This window comes from Toxorhynchites rutilus, chromosome 3 (assembly GCF_029784135.1).
Source record: "Toxorhynchites rutilus septentrionalis strain SRP chromosome 3, ASM2978413v1, whole genome shotgun sequence".
NCBI lineage: Eukaryota > Metazoa > Arthropoda > Insecta > Diptera > Culicidae > Toxorhynchites > Toxorhynchites rutilus.
In genome coordinates, this window is record NC_073746.1 from 79,539,240 (window position 1) to 79,558,260 (window position 19,021).

Sequence of the window (19,021 nt, forward strand, 5' to 3'; positions counted from 1 at the left end):
GGAATTATCAGCATCGAGTTACTATGTGGTAGAACTTGTTAATATCAAAAGAGCCCCAATTCGCATGTGTTATAAATTTGCTCATGTTACGCTCGCGTATAACCAGAATTTTACTTCATATTCAAATGCACCTTCCATATATATTTATGTTTGCAATCGTTCATCGGAACATATCGTTCATACATTTAACTTCAGTATTGAATTGTTATTTTTTTCAAATGTATTCAAAGACTCGTGTCAATGAAGCGCCACACAGTCTGATAAGTGAATTGATCTATTTACATGTGCTTTGCTCTTCTCTCACAAACACTATTACCCCATTTTTACACGTGGTTTTACCTATACTACTACAATGGCTAGCTTCCACCTTCACCTTAAAGTCATAAAGTCTCATATTTGAAATTTTTTTTTTCAAACTGTATATAATCGAGTTTAAAATTGTATATAATCGAATCACATATAATCGAGTTTGTATACAATCGAATCTGTATATAATCGAGTCCGACCTGTATTTCTAATTATTTACAAAGGGGCAATAATTCTCAGTTGAAATACGATGGTTTCAAATTATGAAGCTTATATGAAACAAACAACTTCAACTACGATGGTGAGAGCTGTTTTTCAATAGAGTGTTTGTATTCGCCCGTTCTTCTCACGAGATCTGCTTCTTTCGCCCGGTCGTGCCTACTAACTTTATTTTTTACTAGGGTGAAGTGCTTATTACACGTTTTCTGTATCATGAAAAGTCTATTATATGACGTGCGCCATAGTGGATTCTAGTAAAGAGTAAGACAAGCACAATATTACACTGTAAAGTCCGGGAACTAAAATTTTACTTGATGTCAAAATTGTACAATAGACAAAAGAGTTTACATGATTTGTTGGAAAGGTCAATCAGTTATTTATGAAACTATACGCTACAAACTGGTTCGGATCGTTTGAGAATGAAGTGAATTTATAAACGCGCAATTTGCAATTTCTGTCTGATCCAATAGTCTTCTTCGTGGAACACGTTTTCCTCGTCAATCCATAATAGGAACGCATAAGCCCACATTGTCGCGAATCCGGTTCAGAGATACCAAAAAGATATCAAAGTCAGACTCCTCTACTTCAATTTTATTTCGATCCCCAAGGTGCCCCCAACATGTATGATAGAGAACTATCAATCCGTAACAGTTATTTAATACACCATCAATTATTAAAAGTGACTGTGAATTAATGCTCTTAAGAACGTGTATCGTAGCAGATAGAGTTAATTACAGAAATGTGTAATCAGTTGTTAGATATACTTTAATAATTTGAACGTTCATCCGGGCGAGTGTCAATATGTATGCTTTACAATGCAATCATTCACGTGCGATATTCCTATTCGTGGTACTTGTCATTGGAACTGCTTACAATGAAGCGCGCTAAACGTGGCCGTACACTGTTAAAGTTTGAAATTTACAAACACAAACTCTGTTTTGTTTACCACTCTTCAGTTATCAACAGTGAGAGACAATTTTAACACTTTACGGACCGCCCCCGAGATTTCTCGTTTTTGCGTTCCCTCTTTACGAACTTGTGTGAAATTAGTGGATACAAGTTTTATGTTGCGTGCGACTTTCTGTTCAACGTCTTGCTGGATTTCATGAATAATGAATTATTTTAATTGAAATAAATTGATTGTTTATCAAGTAACATCTTTCACGATCATGCTCATTAGATAGAGAATTGAATCATCTTGATCGTGACAGAAAAAAGTTATAGACTGAAAAGTGAGCATGGGTCAATATAAGAGAATATACAGAATTTTGAAAATCAAAAAAAAATTGTTCGAATGGAGTTATCGAAGTTATTCGATAGAGAAATATTTTACCTATCTTCCTGTCATAATTTTATTAATCGGAAAAAGGTCTGAGAAAATGTATAGACCAAGTTGTATGGGAAAAATCAATTATTTTAAAGGAAATTGAAAAAAAAGTTATTCGAAAGGACCCAAAACTCATTCTCGAGATAGTAATTATTCGATATAGAATATTTTTATCTATCTTTAGCAAAATTTCCATTGGCTGGAAAAGAGTATGAGAAAAGTTATAGCCCAAAATCTATACAACTTGTATGCGGGAAACTAATTAAATTAAAGAAAATTTTGAAAAGTTATTTGATAGGACCCAAAACACATTTTTGCGATAATACTCATTGGATAGAGAATATTTTTATTCATCTTCAGCCAAATTTTCGTTGACTGGAAAAGAGTATGAGAAAAGTTATGGGCCAAAATGTATACATGTTGTAGGAATGAAATTAATAAATTTAACGGAAATGGAAATAGAACTTTTTCACACTTGAGAAAAAAATTAGGAACAAATTTCAAATTATTTAAAAATTGATTAAATTCAAGAAAATTTAAAAAAGTTATTTGAAAGGATCCAAAACACATTTTAGAGATAATACTCATTGAATAGAGAATATTTTTATCCATCTTCAGCCAAATTTTCGTTGACCGGAAAAGAAGCGAAGTCGAAATTTTTAGACGATTTTTGAAATGCTTAAAATCGTGGATTATCAACGCATGAAGATGGGATATAAATCATTTTAAAGCAACGGATTTGGCATTGGCGTCCTATCAATCCATCTTATCTTAATGTTCATATCTTGCCTATTTGCCTTGCCTATTGCCTTTAGTATATAATTAGTTGTAACATTCGTTTAAAGTTAGAATTTATTTCGCACGCTAGTTCCTTATGTGTCAAAATTATAAATTATCTGTCCTATAAATCTTCCATTTCAAACCAATGTGGGATTCTAGGTAGAACCCTCAACAGCAATGATTACAACATTGCGTAAAAATGTGTAGCAGTTCTCTACCATGAAAAGATTCTAGCACAAATATGAAATGTGGTTATTTGTGCTACAGACATTGTCGTTTCATCGTTGCAGGTTCACATGTGGTACCAAAGACAAAATGCAACAGATTTCTTCTGCTCCAATATTTTTCTCATTACCGGGTTTCTCATTCATTGTACTGCGAATAATATATTTGCGCAGAAGTATCCCTTCGAAGCATGAGGTAAAAATGAATTACACATACTCCTTTCAAGTCAGAATGTGCGCCTCACTAAACCTCCTTGCTTTGAGTTTGGAATTAATTTCAACCGATCCGAATATAGACTCATGCAATCCAGAACTCGAATAGTTATAGTTTCACATAACAATAATCTCGTGCATCACAGCGCCCGGCCGGAAACCGGAACGCTCCGATCGGATCACTTTGCATATTTGAGTGCACTGCATGCAGAATAATGATAAGACAATAAAATACATCAAACAAATCTGCAAGAGGCTTCTGCCTGATAATAGGAGCCACCTTCTACCTATTCGTGAGCCAGGCCCAAAGGAGATGATAACTGGGGGCCCCGTTCTACGGTGTTCCACGGTAGACGTTGGCAAGAGAAAATCCCCCGTCTAGAGCAAACAATCCATTGCGAGTATGCTTTGTTGCTATCTGATACCCGGAAAATAGTTAGCAATAATTTATTCAGCACGAGCTCGTCATAATGTTTAATATCCATAAGTCTTAGTCTGAATGATTGGGCAGAATTAGCAGCAGCTGCGAATATATGTGTGTGAGGAGGAGAAGGTTAAACGGGAATACATTGAGTGGTTTTTCCGGCAGCCGGAAATTCTGCTATCTTGCGCCATTTTCTGATTGGCTGGACGATAAGCGTCTAGCGGGGCGCTACACGAACGATCGTGGAGCGGATCCCCGTGGGTTGTTAGTGCAAAAGAGAGCAGTTCCGGCAACTGCAAACATTTGTTCATTTGCTGAAGTAATTCAGAATTTACTCGAGTGGGCAAAATGATGCTTCTGTAAAGAGTTTGATGAGTAAATCAGCCTCTCGTATATAACCATGTTTGGTTTCTGGCTCTTCTTGTCTTAGACGTAAAAATGTTTCCACAGATTTCTGTTGAATTGTTGCCGTTGGGCGCTTCCTTTCGGCATGGACTGAAGGAATTTAGCTTCGCTCGAGCTATTCGAGAATGTTAGACAACGGTAAAACAATCAACTGAAATATCATCAGTGTTACTTCCTTAGGAGAAAGTAACTTGTACGGCAAAATTTATCACGCATTATTTTACACTTCATTTTGATTTCTCGTGTTTACTGCACAATTCTCGGATTTAGGTCTGCTTGCTTTTTCGTTCATTTTTCATAATTTTTCATTAGATGGAATCAGTCATAATTTGACTTGAATGATCCAATCAAATCAGAATGATCTGTTGTTTTCAACCAGAATTATTCTGATTTAGAATTAAAATTTCAAGAAAATCAATTCAGATACCCAATAACATCAAAAGATCGAAACCAATACGAGACCTATGCTCATTCAATATAAAGTTCCACCCAGTGACCGCATCGCACAATTAAATGCAGAGCCTTTTTTTTCGCTTTCGAAAAACCCCAAACCACAATCGCATTTCACCAATTTCGAACTCGTCCTTGCTACACAGAAAGCATCCCCAAGTGAAGTACTCGTTTATTTCACAAGTGTAATAAAGCTAAATCTACATGTATTGTCAGAGTTGTATTACATTCGCATTGCAAATCCCTTCCGGAATAATGGCGGTTTGACTACCCGCAACACCAATACTGCGCGCAAGTATCGACAATTACTGGTCGAAATCTGGCTTGTGGTCACGTTTACCCACTAAGCCATGCATGAAATGAAGATACACAGGATACATATGAATAATTTGTCCCGAACGGGGCGTGTGGGTGGGTGATGCTTGTTGTTAGCAAATCCGCTTATCCTGACGGGCGCCCTGCCAGCAGCGATGGGCTGCGAATAAATAAGGCAGCGATGAGTAGCCTTCCATCGGGCGGCTCGAGTCGGAGTTGGCAGGGCTGAAGTGAAGCTACGGGAAGTCCTCAATATGTTGATTTTTTTATCTTTAAGAAATATTTAACTTTGCAATGTGATTTGTTCGGATTTGAAATAAAGTTTAGATCTCCGTTGCGGTCGATGTCGATTTTCCAGGGGTCGATATAAACGAAAACTCTCTTTCGGGATCGTCGAGATCTAGATATCGACCACTATTAATAAACACAAGTTCTTATCTGAAATTTCTAAGATACTGTAAAAGTTGTGGTATGTGAACCAACTTGTAATAAGAATGACTAACATTTTAGTAGAAAGTGTTATTATTGTAATTTGTATTAATAACTATTGATTACACTTGACATTTACTGAACCTTGTGTTTATTTATTGATGAGAAAATAATGTCAAATTTACGCATTCAACTAACCGCAAAGTTTTTGGATTGGTAAGTATTTGGAATGTATAAGATAAAGATAAATTTTTTGAAGAAATTTGGCTGTAGAGGTCGTTGGTATCATTCCATTCTGGAGAAGGGGTCTCTTGCTCAACATAGTTTGAGAATCCCTGGTTTCGATCATTTAGAAAAAAAAGTCATAGGAGGGTTGTGTCCGAGACACGATCGCATAGTTGACGTAGGATTTCGTTAGGCTATCTGTTGATTTTGGATATGTTGGAAAAATTACATCGGTAAACTATCTGATAATGATTTGGTGGCCCTGAAAAGGGCCGTTTTGTTTGGTTGTTCGATATTGTTTGCTCACTCCACCAGTGTTTACCGAGTGATGATGATAGAAGGATGGTAAACAGTCGTGGGATAGTGCGTATCAGATAAAAGATGCCGAAGTGGAACGAGATATGATAGAAACCGCCCTATGTGATCTTAGACGAGATGCCTCCTGTGTTATGTATGGATGACATGAAGAAAAAAGAACTCACCAATGTAATATAAGATAATAACCAATACCGTACACAATTATCAAATTTCCTCTTCAGTAAAAAATTGTTACTTTAATATAGAGAAAAAAGTAAAAAGTGGAAAAGGTAATTTTCTTTTATAATTTTTACCTTCTGAGTTTTTATTCAACCCAATGCGAATTTTAATTGGACTAACAATAACACTAGTATGTTACTATATGTAGATCATATGGGAAATCACTTTTTCCAATATTTCTTCACTTTTCCTTTTTTTCTCGCCGTATAAACTTTCCTTGGATGAAAATGAATACAACAAAACAGACAGCTTAATCCGAACGACCTGTTCTCGAGCGGGAACACACCTTGGTTTTTGTTTATGAAAACTGAATTAAATCGTTTCATATATCGTCATTTTTAACACAATTGCTACCATATACAAATTTACACCTACACTTGTCCTAAGTTTTCCAAAATACACGATCGGTCATTGATATGAAATTTCACGATGCAACCAACATTAAAGTTCCAAATTTAAATTTTATTTGCTAGAATTAATCCTATCACTCACCTTACTTGCAATATAAAAAATGCCCTCGACTTGCATATATTTGCCATGCCGAGTTCACCCGGGCACCTTGGTTTTGATGTCTCTGTTAGGGAACCGCCGCATGTGTCGTCAATTTCGACCAATCAAAAGAGGGTATTTCCGTTAGGATAGAAGTTGAGATTTTTCAATTGTTCGATATTTAGTTTCATGACATACATTATTTTCTTCAATATAAAAAATTGTTATGAAGTGCCGAAATCGATTGACGCAAAAATTTCATCAATCCATCATGAAATGACTGAGTAATAAGCATTTGAAATTGGACAATTTTCACGATGTGCTCTATTTTCGATTTTCAATTTGTACCCCAATGTGTTCCCGAGAGACGTAATCCTACGTCAAATGTAAGTTGATTACTGTACAGTGCAGCGAATACGTTCCCGAAAAGGCTACAAGTTGTACAAGTAAATTATTCGATCGAACCCTCAGACTGAACAAACAGCACAAAATCCACGCCCGTTGGCTGTTCAACTAACTAAACACAAAGGATGTAAACTCAATGCACCATGGAACCTATGTGAAGGGCGACTTCAGAAAAATCCCAGGACAAAAAAAACATGAAAGCTTCTGCTCTGGGCAATATTATTTAATATTTGAATTTTGTGTTTGCAGATAACTTTGCGAAAAAGAATATCATTCGATAAGGCATCTGCAGACACGACAAGAAAAATGTAGTGTAGAGTGAGACCACGAGTTATTCAGACCGAAGTGTCTCAAAATAAGGATTTAATCTATCACCAATGTCCATGATCGTGACTTTTTGGCCAGATGTAGATAACTACCACCACAGCAACGAGGAACAAAGATCACGGAGTCAAATTCATCAAAAAGAACTGAAGCATTCTAACTGTCCCAGTTCCGCCCAATTGCGAAGTTAAGAGATATAATGCAACAGATGTTGAAGTATAGAACAATATCATTGACGCGCTATCATCTACGAGTATATTTTAATCGATAAAAGTTTCCCGATTCATTAAATCATAAATGAAATAGTCAAATAAAAATATGTTCTCTTTCTATAAGATTTATTATTAAGTGAAAAGATTTCGCGCCAAGACGATTTTTTTCCTCAGCAGGAAATTTTCCTCTTTCGCGATGTTATCCATATTAGATTAAGTAGATTAAGAAGATTAAGTAGATTAATTCATCACATGTGGTGCTGAACCCGTTGGAAGCATAATTCCGTGGTGAATTTTGTAGATGAAATGTTTCAAAAAAAGATTACGACCTTTGTTCTCTCAGCACCAGACTTTGGTAAATAAAAAAAAAGTTCCTTTTCCTTTCCATTTCAGAATGTTTCTTGAATCTATATTTCATCTCAGTAACGATTAACGTCGAAAACGTTTTTTGACCACGTTCAACCCCGTGACGGTCCTTATGGACTGCGTATGAACCCTATGGACCGACACTGAACTTTTTACTAGAAATGCGGTAGTTACTTGAACTAACAATTACAACAAGAAAATTAAAAAAAAAAATTTTTTTTGTTCTCGGATGTTTTAAAAAACCTTACTACTTTCTAGATAAATTTCCGCCTATTCTATACAATAAATATCTTGGGGAGCTGAGACCAACACGGATATTGGTCAAACGCAATCACAGTACGGGGCTCAACGTATTAAACCATTAACGACCAAACTGTAAAAAATATTTTTTTGACGGCAGCCATTGGTGTGATTTCGATTATTGACGCTAAAGGAACCCCAATGGTCAAAAATTATATTTTTCTTATTTTCCATCTTCCGGGAAAGGGATGTTCGAAAAATCGAATATTGGCCGAAGCCCGCACATTTTTTGCAAGTAAATATACGGTGTTCATAAATGCATCAATTTTACATTCTGGGACGAACAAACACAGGAGGATGGAGGTCTCTAGGTATAAACCTAAATTAATCCACCTAAGGTGAGATGTGACATTTCTTATTTCATGTAATTGCAACTTATTATTGGCAAGGTTGGCAAGGGTTTTCTTTCAAACGACAGGATATGCTGTTATTTTTCATGTTAGCCATGAAGAAATGTCAATGCTTAAGAGTTATTTCTTCCCAATTATCCATTTCTCAAAATATCGAATATTTTCCAAAACCTGCATAGTACCATAATGCTGCGAAAAAACAATGGCACAGAGGGTCGCGAGGATATCATCCGGTGCGGCGGGAGAATATTCACACCAGCAATCTCATTAGAATCCACGTTACACGTACTGATCATTTCTTTGGTTTTATGCTGGCAGCTTTCCGCTAGGAGTATTTTATGTTGAAAAAAATCGAGATAAAAGTGGAATGGGTTAGAAAAATAAAATTTTTCTAGAACGTAAAACGAAAATCATGCTGAACGAAGACGGAAGAAGGAACAGTGATAAAAGTTTGAGTAACACCAACTTTATCCACTCCATGTCTTTGGAAAATATGAACTGTTGAAATTTGAAATGTTTATGCAGCCATTCCATGCCAAACCGATATAGTGGTCCTCAGTGGTTCGTGAAAAGTGGTAATTTAGTTCTATAAGGCAAAATATTAGAACGGTATTTTTTAAATGGCCCGATGGTCCGAAACATCAACTTTGTCCACTTTTATCCAAAAATGACTTTTTTCCAAGTCAAGTTTTGAACTACTGAACCGATTAATATGATCGACATATCAAATTGAGACCAATTAATTATTCTAAATATTACACTTGCAAAAAAATATATATAGTCTAGTCTAGTATATTGAACAAAGACTGAAAAAATGATAACTTTGAAAGACCATAACTCAAAAACCGAAAAAAAAACACTTCTCTGATTTTTTTATATGTTACTAGCTGACTCGGCAAACTTCGTCCCGCCCAAAATTTGTTTTTTGTTATCAATACTTTCAAACATTCACGTTTTCTTACTATGGTCCAATCGCAGAACTGTTCATTGATTGATCTTCTAATCGACCCCGTTTAATCATGTATGGAAGCTCCCCCTTAGAGAGGGGGTGGAGTGTCTAACCATCGTAAAAACATTCATTGCACCCTAAAACCTCCACATGCAAAATTTGGTTCCATTTGCTTGATTAATTTTCGAGTAATGCAGAAATTTGTGTTTCATTTGTATGGCAGGCCCCCCTTAGAGAGGGGGGTGGAGAGTCTAATCACCATAGAAACATTTATTGCTTCCTAAAACCTCCATATGCCTAATTTGGATTCATTTGTTTGATTAATTCTCGAATAATGCAGAAATTTGTGTTTAATTTGTTTGGCAGCCCCACCCTTAGAGAGGGGGGATGGAGAGTCTAACCACCATAGAAACATTTATTGCACCCTAAAATCTCCATATGCCAAATTTCGTTTCATTTGCTTAATTAGTTTCCGAGTAATGTAGAAATTTGTGTTTAATTTGTATGGCAGCCCCCCGTTAGAGAGGGGGAGGGGTCTCAAACTATCACGAAAACCTTCCTCAACCCCAAAAACCCCTGCATACCAATTTTCATGTTGATCGGTTCAGTAGTTTCCAAGTCCGTAAGAATCAGACAGACAGACATACAGAAATCAATTTTTTATATATATAGATGTAAAAAAACTCAGCTTTCAAGATAAACTATAAAAAATATAGCGGAACCAAACAGTGATATCATTTATTTGGGGAAATTAATAAAGAGGAAACTTGAGGTTGGGATCGTGACCAGCTAAGACGTCTTCGGTAACCGGTAAGTCAGATTGCCTTCCTAGTGCCCAGAGTGATTCCAATAGACCTGGCAGAACGAAAATTTATGCAAGAGACTAAACTTTAATGTTATGAATAATTGATTAATGAAAACCCTTACATTCTATGGGGTATAGGCTCCATTTTAACATCATTTACAGATATCGATACGGTCTTTAATTTATAATACTAGGCATTTGCAGAAAAAGTCTAGTGATAAAATGTTTGCATAGGACGGCGCCAGTGGTTGTGTGGTTAGCGTAACAGCTTCACAATCCGATCGGCCTGGGTTCAATCCCAGCTGGCGTCGTTGGGATTTTCTGATGCGAAAAATCTCTGGTTACGTCTTCCTTCGGACGGGAAGTAAAAGAAGTTGGCCCGGCTCATGAGTTGTTGAGTCTGATAGGTAGGAACAGGTGGAGTCGCCTCCCTGATGTCGGTGATTGGCACTAAAGTGGCGGAAATATGCCGACGTAAAACAAGCGAAGATAAAAAAAAATAAAAAAAAAAATGTTTGCATTAGCATTTCCGTAAAAAAATGTTAATTTGTCAGTTTCTGTAGTTGGTTTAACTATTTTGTTTGTTGTTTTCATGTTAAGTGCTAGAAAAGGTAAGAATCTATTATAAATGGATGAATAAATGATCTTTTACGCAGAAATATTTGTTAAAGTTAGTATTTAAATGATATTCAGAATTTGAGACAAAAGAGTTCGGAATTTGAGTCAGTGACAAAAATTATGATCGTAATTTTGGACAAAACATATTTTAAGATTTTTACAATGAATATGTATTTGTATGTTAATTTTATTCAGTCAAGTGAAAAAAGAAATTATTTTATACAAAAATCAAATTAATTTCACGAAATAGTACCATTTTGTTATTGCTCTGTTTAATGACCAACGAAACTTAATTGTGGATAATTATGGATAATGTAATTACAGCGCGGACTCGATTATATACAGTAGGGTGCCAATGAAAATGGTCTCTAATTTCAAGAAGTTACCTCATAAAAAATGTTCACCACCTCGAAAAAATACCATATGACTTAAGGGAGAGTGGCGCAAAACGGTCAAAGTTTGAGTTTTTTGAAAAACGAAAAATCACCCAAGGGGGGAGTAAAGGAAATCGGGGTTTTTTCGGAATATGAAACGAAAAGTATGGTTTGGGTGCCAATAAAAATAGTTATCTCGATTTTTCATTCGAACTTGCTACGACATGTTGATTTGCAAAATACGAGCTCATTCGGACTTCTTTTACTGGTATCACAAAAATTTGAGTTTTTTCGAAAATCACCGAAAATCGAGGTTTAATTTTTTTTTATGCCAAATATCTTTCAATTGTATTACTTGTCGAGATTTACAGTTATCTCGAATTTTTTTTTTTTGTCAAAAAAAATGTTTATTTGGCAATTGGTTGATTTTTCGTCTGAAAAAACGATTTTTGAAAAAAAAAATTTTGAGATAACTGTAAATCTCGACGAGTAATACAATTTAAAGATATTTGGCATAAAAAAAATTAAACCTCGATTTAAAATCTCAACGTGTCATGCAATTTTAAGATATTTGGCATCAACTTTTTTTTTATGAACCCCGATTTCCGGTGATTTTGCGGTTTTCAAAAAACTCAAATTTTAACGTCTGCGACACCAGTAAATTAAGTCCGAATGAGCTAATATTTTGCATAGGGTGTGTTATCGTGCAAATCAACATTTCGTAGCAAATTCCGAATGGAAAATCGAGATAACTATTTTTATTGGCACCCTAAACCATACTTTTCGTTTCGTATTCCGAAAAAAACTAAGTCCCGGAAAGCAGATTTTTGACAAAAAATTCTTTTTCGAGATGCCACTAGATCTCCACGTTTCATGCAATTTTAAGACATTTGGCATCCAATTTTTTATTTCGAAAACCCACTTGGGTGATTTTTCGATTTTCAAAAAACTCAATTTCGTATTTTTTCGTATTTTATGCAAATATTTTTCATTTATTGAAAATAAAAGAAGAATTTAATTTTTGATTCATCCCCCTAAAGTAAGAAAGCACCTTTCTCACATGAAAAAAAAAATTTCCCGAATCTCTCAGGAGATAATAGATGATCATATTTGATGAAAAAAACTTCTACGTGTCTCAAACTGGCTCCACACTAAAAAGTACGCTTCGTAAGCCAATTCTTTCATTTGAAAGATGAGAAAATTAAGTAAAGGATATAGTAGTGAAACATCTAAATTAGTGAAATTAATTAACATTTTGGAAGTGAAAATTGAAAAGTTAGTAATTTTTAATGTGTATTTATTCATTTTATCCCAAAAATCCATAATCAACTTGATTGTTTCGTTCAAATAAATTAAAGCTCTTAAATCACTCTACAATTTGTTCTTTGACACCCGACTTCTATCTTTCTTTGTTTCGCTGTAATATCGATATTAACAATTCCTGGTGAAAATTCAAGGCAAATCTTCAAAAATCACAATTTTCCCCCCCTGTGCTTATAACTTAAATTTCACCTTAACGCTGAAAGGTTACATTTTTTTCTTGAAATAAGTCATATTTGAATGATAAAAAATATTTTTTTTCAAACTGTGTATAATCGATTCCAAAAATGTACACAACTGAATCACATATAATCGAGTCTGTATATAGTCGAGTCCGACCTGTAATTGGAAATTCAGACAATACGGTACTGCTGTTGACTGTAGAACAGAGCTATATTACCCGTTGGGCAAGTGATGTGGAAACCATTAAAACCGAGCCAAGTCAGTTTGAAAAGTCTGTTATTTACCCACAACAGCGCAAATAACATGCTTTTATTACATTATTTAAGTACCTTGTATTTGAAAATAAAATGTGAAAATAGCAATGATGAAGCCAAAGGAGTGAATTTTAAAAAACCAAAAATTTATTTAAGCCCAAGAGGACTATGTTGATAAATAAATATATTTAAAAAAATTCTCAAAGCTTACTGCCCTAGATACGAAATTTATCAGCTACATTCTCTGTTAAATATGATTACAGGAACACTTTGATGACGAGTGTTCAGACATCACCCTTTTGGCTAAACACAGTGTGGAGAACGTTAACCGGGTCAAAGGATCACCGCTGGTGTGAGCCCCACAATTGCAACCAAAGTACAAACAGAGACACACAAAACCTTTCATGGTTGAGATTCTGCGGAGATTAAAAGTGCAATTAAATTTCGAAAACTTCCGAACCCTGAAAATATAGCTGCACTCTACTGCTGATAATTATTTCGAAGTGAGCTCTGAGTGCTCAAACTTTCGCAGGACCAGTAATGTAACGACGCCATCCTTCCGGTGCATCACTGCCCGCAAGTCTGTGCTTACCGATTCGACACACCCGTGGCAGCCGGGAAAGCACACACAATCGCTGTATATGTATTTCATACTGAGGAAATGCAGCTAGACACGCACACACGTACTCTGGCTATTTGGACAGGATATGGCTGTCCAACTTTCACTCCGGGCAACTTCAGTATCTGTAAATATTATTCGCCAAGCGAAATGAAGGAATAATGATGCCACCATGCTTCGTTTGGCCCGGCCTGGTTGTATTCGCATATTTCAGACCGTAAGGAAAGGGAGTCATATAATACTCCAGTACACAGTGAGCTGTCATTTGCCGCTGGTGGCACGTTATCGTGTGGGACCATAAAACATTATGAATATTATGTTTTATGAAAGCGGATCTTATTTCGATATTTGCTCGCTGGCAGCCCCAACTCGTCGTCGAACATGATTCCCCGAAATCGCACTCGCACCCGTTGACGAAACGCGTTTCTCTCTCTATATTTATCTCCATTGAATGTGGCAAATGGTTTGGTCTAAATAGCGCGCAAATATTGGCACAAACCCACGTACTCTCGCCGCACGTGGCCGCCGTTTCGTCGTACGCCCCGGATCCGTAACAGGACCACCGGGACCGTTGTCCTTCTCGTCGTGGGGGCAGCTTTTGCATAATAACATAAATAATTTCGTGTATTAAATTAATAAATATTTATTTCATAACTGGCGGCGGCGGGGACAAGCAGAATGAAAATTCGATTATGAGTCAGTTTCGTGGAGGATAGATAGCTATGGGTGGAACAGTTTCCTGGAAAATGGTGGAGCTCTACACCCATTGGCCGAAGGCCATTAGCGCGATGAAGCTGCTTCCGTCGACAAGTTCCTGTTGGCAAGGCACTATTTTCAGTTTTCCATATGAATAATAAATCAATGTGCCAAGATAAATATCATTCGAAGCTCCGATTTGAGGAACTGATCATACTTACGGGTTTTCAATTGAGCTGATTGAAGCCTCAGTTATAGATAGCAGATCTGCAAGTAGAAATAGGCAAAAGAAAATAGATAAGTATTGGATTTCAAATGATTGGACAAATGAGATCAACATCGGAATCAACAAACGAACCGTTCGATGTGTAAATAACATATCGAATGTCCGCTAAAGTGATATATTCAATATCCCCAGCATTATTGTCAAACACGGCCAATCTCGAACATCTGGTATTGAGAAGCAGCATACAACTAATACACCATGCGGACATCTTGTGCGAATCCACGTCCCGCGGCGACCGTTCGGGTGCTAAACGCGTCAGCAGGGCGTAACCATGCCGAATAGCAGGGAACCGAGCGGGAAGGCGAAGTATCTCCTATCTTGCATCTCATATCGGCTGCTTTGCCAACCGAAGCATCATTAGCATCACCAAAGTGTCCAGCGAATCTGCACATATTCCGAGCAACCAGACCAATCAACGCCATCAACGCCGGGTTGCATGTGACAGTGTAGCGTCATTGCCGTCGCCATCAGCGTGTCGATCCTTGGAATCAGTTTCAACGATGATTGAGTGAATTTGATATAGTTTCATAAATATTAACAATTTATTCATGTGCACATACACGGACAGACTGAACCGGTTCGGTTCAGTTCGCTCAGACGCTCAGTGTTCGGATGATGCTGGGGTTTATAGCGTTCTATCGGTAGATGCTTCATGCTCACAATTCCACACACAGCCAACAATGAACGAGTTGTGGCAGAGCGTTGACCAACATACATATGCTGCCAGAATGGTTATATCCAAAATCAACATCACAGAGCTACTTTGGAATCTATCGAGATGATTTGAATGAATATTTGATACAGCCGATTGCCACATTCGAAAAGAAGGGTTAGAAAGGCAAATTTTTGCACATAAAAATTCTGACACTACATGAATGAAATTGAATATTACTGTGTGCAGAAACTATTTTTTCCCAATTATGAACTTATTTTCAATTGGGCGAATAACGATGGGCTTCAATGTGTGGTAATTTTGGCACTTATGTTGATTTCACAGAAAGATGTATGATTCATTGTATCTTCATAAAAAATAATATGTAATAACGTATGCATTGAAAAAATGGACAAATTTCAAATGGCGATGAAAAAAATCTACATAAGATAATTCAATGTACCAAATTTTGCTTGAATGCTACATTTATTGAGCCTTCTAAAAATATATTAACACGTTAAGCCCCGATTTTCCATTCAACGCGCATCAACAGCATTTGCGAATATCAGTGTCGGTCCCAGTTCCCAAAGATACTTATAATATAGATAGAAAATAGTCAGCAATTCGAACATTTTAGTCGTCACATTTTTTAAAACATCCGAAAACATATATATTTTTATTCCATTATTTTATGACTGTCTGTCCCAGTCAGTCAGCACCTCCCTACCAAAAAGCTCAACGCCTTTAAGGACCGACGCTGGGCTTAACATGATAAACGCCCTGCCGGGCAGCCTTACTGTTATTGACCGGAACCATAGCCATGATCGATGAGAACATATTTGTCAGCTTGTTCTTCACATCTTTCGAGGCCTTGGCGATCAGCTGCTTCTTTGTTTGATCTCAAAATTGTTGGAGTAGATAGTCCGTTCGTGGTTCGCCCGGCAATTTTCTATCGGTCGCAGCCAGCGGACTTTGGGAGGGTTAGCGGACTTCGGTACAACCTGTATATTCAGCCGGTCCATCTCCTCCCGTGATTTGTTGTCAGCTCTTCCTAGGTGAACGTCTGCTGCTCAGACATGGGCGACCTAGACTGACGCTTCCGCATAAAAATGTCCATTTTAGCCATGTACTTGTTGATAGTTTGGCGATGAGGCTACCTTGCTATCGGGCGTAGTCGTTTCACAGTTCTCGCCAAGACTGCTGTAACGAGCTGATAAGGGCGTCGATTCATTTTTGTAGAAGGCCCAATAAACGTAGGATTAAGAAAAAAGGTTCATTGAATTGTATTTTGTAGTTTTTTTTTCATCGCCATCCGAAATTTGTCCATTTTTTAACTTTAAGTTTGTTCATAAGAATCAGAACTACTGTTCGCCTCATGTTATTTGAATAATCGCAGAGGTAAACGTATTCAAATTTTCAATTTGATACATTTTTTTTAAATTTTGTAATAAATATTGATATACTTTCTGCTTATCGGGAGAAGCTGAGAAAATTCATAAATTGGGTAAACAAATAATCTTCTAGTGGGAAAGCAAATTTGAAGAAAAATTTTTTGTTGCTTTCAATCCATTGTTTGGCCTTTTATCGTGATAACCATTATCTGATTTTTCGTGAAAATTGGAAAATTCCGTTACGGGATTTCTCTCTAAATGATATTTGATATTTTGATATTTGGTGGAACTTAGGTTGAGTTTCATCAAGAAATTGAGAATCAAATTATTAAATATTGCATTGTCTGGTGAGAAACATATTTTTACATACAATTTGCGATTTTGGAAGAAGAAGCATCGTAAAAAGAAAAAAAATCCATGCAAATTAGACAGCGTCCTATCCAATCTAACGATATCAATGTCAGGACATGAATAGCTGTGAAGCTGCATATGTTCGTTGGGTTCCAGCTAACATCCAATGTTGATCTTGATACCGGTATTGATACCACTGAATGGAAGAGTGAAAAAAGATCTGGCTCACTCGATAGAATTGATAGATATTTTTGTTATAAAGTTTGTTGCCTAATATAGGATATGATATTGTCGTAAACCACAACAAGCAATGTTTGTTGCAATTTCCAATGTGGAGGTAACATGTATACCATGTAACAGGTAACATGCATACCTCTCACGCAGAGATCCTGAGTTCAATTCTCACTCCCGACATTCTTCCAAAAATGGAAGTTAAAGTGACGAACCAGCCGATAGTGTACGTGTGGGATTTATAGTTTGGAAGTTTTGTGGCTGCTTCTTCTTTGAAAGACGTTTATCGAACGACAAAAGTATATGTAATAATTTGATGCGCACAAAATATGTGCGCAGCACCGATTTTCACTAACAAACAATCATACAAACAATCACGATAACACTTACATGCAATAGGCCAAACAATGGATTGAAAGCAACGAAAAAACTTTTTTCTCAACTTGCCTTCACTATAAGATTTTATGTTTACCTAATTCATGAATCACCCCGGCTTCCCCCAGATTTTTCCTGATAATCAGGAAGTATATGAATGCTACGCGGAATTGATAGAATACATGAAATTGAAAATATAGAGTTTTGCCTTTAAAACTACGAAGATCTAAATTAAGTTTTACCCAAAATTGAGTTTACATTAACAAAATAAACACTGCGTTACATACATTTTGCTCATAAATGACAATATCGTTTTATTTTTCTTACAAGCGTTCTCGTTATATTTATCCATTCGGTCCAGCGCAAATCAGTTCAGCTGCACTCGTTAGTTCGCAAACGGTTCGCCCGTAAACACTTCGTTCTCAAACAGTTCTTTCCCATACAGTTCACTCGCAAACAATTCGTTCTGAGTCAGTTCGTTCTCAAACAGTTCACTCGCAATCAGTTTTTTTCCACACAGTTCACTCGCAAACAGTTCGTTCACAAACAGTTCACTCTCAATCAGTTCGCTCTCAAACAGTTCACTCGCAAACCGTTCTTTCGGAATCAGTTCGTTCACAAACCGATCACTCGCAATCAGTTCGTGGGAAGAACTACCGTTCTTTGAAAAAGAACGACCGTTCGTTTACTCTTTTCGGCGAACTTGTTCTTTCGTACCGTTCGTGAACAGTTTGCCCATCTCTAGTTTTTAGTGAACCATTATATGGGACGGTTGAAATAAAATAAAACTCATAAACATAAATTAACATGTTCTGTAATATACATAGATCCCTACGCGGGGGCAGATTATACAGGGTTTTTCAACTTTAAATTCCGAAAGTAAATTGAAATAAAACACACTTAGAATTCGAATTTCGATGAAACTTTTATTTCAAATTAAAGTTTGGTTTATGCCATTATGTATGAAATACAACATCATTCAAATGTCCACCTAGGGCTTCCTCGCACACCTTGATCCGGAACAGGTAATTTTCGATGACTTTTCGGCACATATGGGGCGGTATCTCGGTCATAACATCACGAATGTTGTCTTTCAAATGTTCAAGAGTTTTCGGAGAGTTGGCATAGACACGGTCTTTCGCATAACCCCACAAAAAAAAGTCTAGCGGGTTCAAATCGCATGATCTGGACGGCCAATTGGCATCACCAAAACGCGAAAAATTATGCGTCCCTCAAATTTCGTTCGCAACATGGCCATGTTTGGTCGTGTTGTGTGGCACGTGGTGCCGTCCTGCTGAAACCACATGTCATCCGTATCCATATCTTCAATTTGTGGCAAAAAAAATCGGTTCACATGCGACCATAGCGCTCACCATTCACAGTTACCGTCTCGCCGTCCTAATTCTCAAAGAAATACGGCCCGATGACTCCACCAGACCATAATGCGCACCAAACAGTGACTTTTGGCGGTTGCAATGGCCTCTCAACAATCACGTGTGGATTTTCTGAGCCCCATATACGGAAATTTTCGATGTTCACATAGCCACCGAGCTCGAAATGTGCCTCATCGCTGAAGAAAATTTGATGCGAAAATTCAGCATTTTTCTGCTGTTGTTC

General features: G+C 36.8%; 1 protein-coding gene across 1 annotated transcript in view; it reads right to left on the reverse strand.

Annotated features, from left to right (window-relative positions):
• The window catches only part of LOC129774911 (neural-cadherin-like), a 1,140,595-nt gene that overhangs the window by 1,062,179 nt on the left and 59,395 nt on the right, over positions 1-19,021 (reverse strand). The window contains exon 2 of the mRNA XM_055778980.1: positions 14,340-14,385. The gene's annotated coding sequence lies outside the window, so the exon portion shown is untranslated. The remainder of the gene's footprint in view (positions 1-14,339; positions 14,386-19,021) is intronic.